Consider the following 5,287-nt stretch of genomic DNA (forward strand, 5'->3'; position numbering starts at 1 on the left):
TATGGCCATTAGTAATATGCTGGTAATTCCGAAATTTTTGGCTATTCAAAAATCATTAATGATGGATGCATTAGAATACGTCAACGTGGCGGCAATGTAGTTTGTTGCGCGTATTTTTATAATATCATAATTCTTTTGTTTCCTCGAGAAGCGTGCGAAGGAGGAAATTGTTCGAAAACTTCGTGGCCTGCAAATTACTCTGGTAAGCAAGATGGTTTTCTCATTTTCATAGAGGTTTATCTGAGAATAATGCTCGGAAATTACTGTAATTTCCGCGTGTTGTAGGAATCGTAAGAGTTTTTTTGTCATGTTGTCATTAATTTTTGTTCTGATCGACGTTGTAGGCATATTGTGATGGTATGTGTGACTGCAATTCTAATTCTTAGTGGATTCGTAGCATGTTAATCGATATCAATTTTAGCGATATGTGCGCCGCAAGCTTTGCTACATTCTGTGTTTACCATGTTTGGATGTTCCCAGCTTGACAGTTGAAATCGAAGAACCCGAATCGTTCTCGATGACCTATGAAATAGCTTCGATCGTAGCTCTTGAATCGAGCCGATTATTTATGCCTTTTCGGATAGAAATATTATACCTCACGTATCCGAAGTATAAGTATAGTTGAATACAGCCGTATCGAATGGCAGGTGTTGGCCTATTTTACTGCCTTTTACAACTGAATTATCTTTCAGTTTTGCGACATTGATTATGAAAATATCGCGAAATTTTTCTAGAATGCGAATAATTTGTATAACCTTGCTTTCCCGAATATTGAAATAGAGGATCCTCAAGTAGGCCTTCAAATGTGTTGACAACCACCGCGCATTTTAATGGGTTTCAAAAGTCGCCAATCGCGTCGCTGACGGACAAATTGATCCGAGGTTCACGGTGAAATAATGTATAATTAGAGGTGTCAACCGAAATTTACATTCATTGTTATGTTATTTATCAAATTCGTAACTCTTAATGCAATTCCTCGCAATTATAAACATTATACGGCAAAATATTAGAAAAAAGTGGATCGCATTGCCCTTATCACCGCGCTGTGGATATTTTTGAAAGCCGATTAAAATGCGTCCGAAGTGGCAACAGAAATCAAACTTACGTGGGATTAAATTTGGCCTCCTCCCTGTAAAGGGATAGAGGAAATGATCTTGTGATTCGGAATCAAATGTTGTGTAATGAGACTCGATTGCATGGGCGTACCCAGCGGGGTAGCGAAAATAAATTTAGTCAAAAAAAAAGTTATGGACAAATTTTCCTTTTGAAGAGAAATGATATTATTACAAGATGTGGAACTAAAATAAAAATAAAATTTCAAGCAAATAATTATAAAAACTAATAAAATGCTGTCATAATTTCCGTACAATTTTGGTTTCATTAACTTTTTCTGTGCAAAACAGATACAACTTGAACGACCACAGCTAGTTTCTCCCCCAGTTTTGATTCTGGGTACGCCCATGCTTGATTGATCGATTATGAAATAGTGTGGTTTACCCCAGGAACCTGGAGGGTACCTCATCTCCGCTCCGACTTCATCGTTCTCTAGACTGCTGCCATGGAATTCTTCAGATAAGTTATGATGATTTTGATGCATTGCGATATTCATCCTCAGCGATACTATATATGGGACATGACATCTTTCATTGGGACATGACATCTTTTGCATGACATCTTTCATTTATTAATCATACATGAAAGATGTCATGCAAATCCCTCCGAACATCTCTATTCACTACATGACTTGTTTCAATGCCGTCACATCATTTTCAAGTGTTTATTCCAAGTTCTTTTATCTACCAATTTAACCAATAGTATTTTGAGAGGGACACCGGGATTAGACTTAGGGGAGGAGTTAGGGGGAACACAGGGTGGCGACGGCTCTTTCACTGTGGCATAATTTTTGGATCTGCAGATGAAGTCCTATCTTCCTCCCGGTGTCCTCTGGATGAAGGAAAGGTTGGAGGCAGTGGCGTAGCCAGGAATTTCGTTCGGGGTGGGGCCTGAAAGCAGGGGGAAAACTTTCGAAAACAGGGTTCTAAGTAGAGGGTTTTAAACTTATTTTAACACTTTTCATAACCGAAAAAACTTAATTTGCTAAATAAATATTTGGTGAATTCATGATTTTTCAATATTTTGTTTTCTATTATGAAGGAAAATAATCGTGCTTTTATATTTCGGGGGGGTGTCCGGACCCCCCGAGCTCCCCACTGGCTACGCCACTGTGCAATATTTTAGAAATTTTTAATTTATGTGGTTATACACTTATACACGCATAAAAGGCAATGCCATCTTATGATGTAAAAAGGTTGCAATATTGTTCCTGCAACATCTGGCAATATGGGCGACCCCGCAAGGGGGGGAGGGTGCACGATGCATTAAAGTCGTTTTTTCATCAATTACAAACTACAAATGTATCTCAAATACGTATTTTAAAATACTTGTATTTGAAATACTGCCCTTCCTATTCTCTTCCGCAAAAATGACCATCTGGTGCATAGTGCGCGGACTAAATCCAAAAACTCGAAATACACCCGTGATGACCAGCGAGAAATTCTTGGCTATCGCGATACCAAGGTAAAATAATCGGTAAAAAAATAACCGAACCACGATCAATGGATATTGACAGTATCTAAATCACTAAATCCGCTTAGAGAAACAACTAAGGATAACTTTATTAAGATATATGAAAAACTGAGGCAGTGGCGCAGCGAGTGAGGGGTTTGGGGGATAACCCCCCACCCCCTAGAACTCAGAGAAATTTTTAAGTTTGATTCATTTTACTTAATTGGATTGATAATACTAAAATAATAGTGTAAGGATTTTTAAAATATCCCTCATAAAGCTGTAAAACTCACCATTTTGAACCATTTATCTTAAAATTCCGCAATTAATCAATCTCGCACCTACCGCTTATCCTGTTGGGTATTCCATACCCCCACACACCCCGGTATTAGTTGCAACTAAACCCCCCACCAGCCTTAATGCCTAGCTGCGCCCCTGAACTGAGGTACCGATTGCACTTGAAATTCGTTGCTGGCTTAAACGTATCAGTCATGATCTCGAATAATATTTTGCGATAAACACTGTTTTTAAGTTTTATTTTAAAATATACCTGTCTACCATGACTTTTCTTTAATATTTTTTTAGATAAGAAGTTGGGAAAAAATAGCAAAAAAAAAGTTGTCAGTGGGGCTCGATCCGGTGACCTCCGTATTGACAAAGTCTTAATTTGTTTTCAATGATAAGAAATGAAAATGAAACAAGAAATGAAAAGGGTAAGGACGACGTGGTTACATAAGTTGTGAATTCCCTGGAGCGCGTCCCCGTGGGGGCCGGAATACTTCATGGAACTCCCACCTGCCTGAATTCCTCCGACATCCATTGGGCCGCAGAACCCAGAGTCCTCTATATTGCCATATAATAACTACGAAGAAGACATGATGAGAGAGTAGTGTTGAGAGAGCAATCTAGAGGACTCTGGCAGAACCGAGACCACGCCGCCCTCAACCAATAAAGGCGAAAAATTAGGTATATAAACACCGATCCTACCGGTAACCATGGTAATCCTTCTTGAGTAAAAGGCCCACTCATGAGGCTGGCCTTTTCGCGCAAAATTTACTTCAGCAATCTAAAATGTGGACGAGACTGTCCCGAAAGAGATTAACAAATTAAGATAATCTAATTTCGATATTTACGTCACACATTTGGCGTGTATCTCACGTTCGTATAAAATTTTCATGTCGCCGAAGCAACTTAATACATGGCTCCATGGTGATAGACTATTGTTGCCCGCTTGAAGTTCAAATGGTGCTTAAGTTATTAATTACGCTGTGGTTACTTCTGGGTACTGAAATGTAATGCAAAAATGAACGCGGAAAAAATAAGACATATGTAAACAAATTAGACCGAATGCCCATTTTTTCCTTTTATCGTGACGTATTTCTCGTTAAAATCTCTCGTCATCTTTGTGTTCACTTATCACATTTTTCAGCTCTTTGCCTGTGCCTCGAATTTAAAGATACGTATGAGAAAAAGCAGATTTTTTTTCAAATTTGAGGTACAGGAAAATGTTGACGAGGGTAAAATTTATGCAACAGGAAAATTTCAAGATTATAGCACATGTTTGAAACAAGTGATAAGCCATAAAATGAGAAGGTCCGACTGCAAGTGATGCATCCTCGAATAATAAGGGGAGGGGGTTTGCCCCCCCTGGCTACGGTTGGAGGAAAGTGGAATGTGTTGAGGAGGGGTGCAGTCCTCTTGAAGTGGTTTGAAGAAGAGAGCTTTGATTTTTTCGTTGGACAGAAAAATATTTGTTGGTGTGGGGTTAGCCAGAGAAAAGTCAAATATCCCCATGCACGTCTGTGGAATTCGGCTGCCGGCGGACCCCCTTCCACTATCTCGTTGTGGTGTCCCATGCTGACGCTGCGCTGGGTCAAAGGGGAGAAGATTTCTTTCTCCTTTACGGGACCTAGAGTTCATTTCAAATATCTTTGCGACCGAGAGGAAGACCAAAGTTTTTTTGGGGGGTGGAGGGCACGTGACTTACTGCAAACCAACCAGAATGCGATCGGCGGAGCTTAGCCTTCGGGAAAATCAGTCGTTTTTGGTCCTACGTCCCTAAGTGGTGTATTCTTCATAAGTGAGCTGTGTTGCCAAGTGAGATGAGGGTTTTTTGAGACAGTATTTCGTTTCCATGCACTGGTAAAGTCTTTTGAGAAAATATGGCAACGCCTACCCCTTCCCTCTCTCTCCCCATTCTACATCCCTAATGTCGCAGGTTCCACATCCTGGCGCGACGTCGCGCCGCTTGAAACATTCCGAGCGTGCACGACTGGGCCAGTCGCAAAGATATTTGAAAAGGATCATAGTGCAGTGGCACCCGAGGGAGTGAACGTGGTTTGTAAAGTGATCAAGGTGGTTATTACCATAGAGTAAGTATATTCTTACTCTATGTTATTACGCACCTTTTATATTCCATTACATCGCAAATCTTCAATTTGCTCTGCCTCAATTCTTCCATGTCGCATCAGTTGGCTTCAAAACTTCCATTTTCAATCATGTTCAAAGAATAAAATAAATGGTTTACGTAGGAAGAAATGAAAATATGGACGTCGAATCGCATTCTGGGAGCATATTTATAATTAGATTGGAGGGACGTGTGATAGTTTTTATGTCTAGCGTCAGTTTATTTTATAAATAAGAAAATCGCTCTTTATTTAATTTTGTCAGTATTTCAAGTTTTAAATTTTTATAATAAATTTATTTTATTTGCTAGGAAATA

This window comes from Ischnura elegans, chromosome 9 (assembly GCF_921293095.1).
Source record: "Ischnura elegans chromosome 9, ioIscEleg1.1, whole genome shotgun sequence".
NCBI lineage: Eukaryota > Metazoa > Arthropoda > Insecta > Odonata > Coenagrionidae > Ischnura > Ischnura elegans.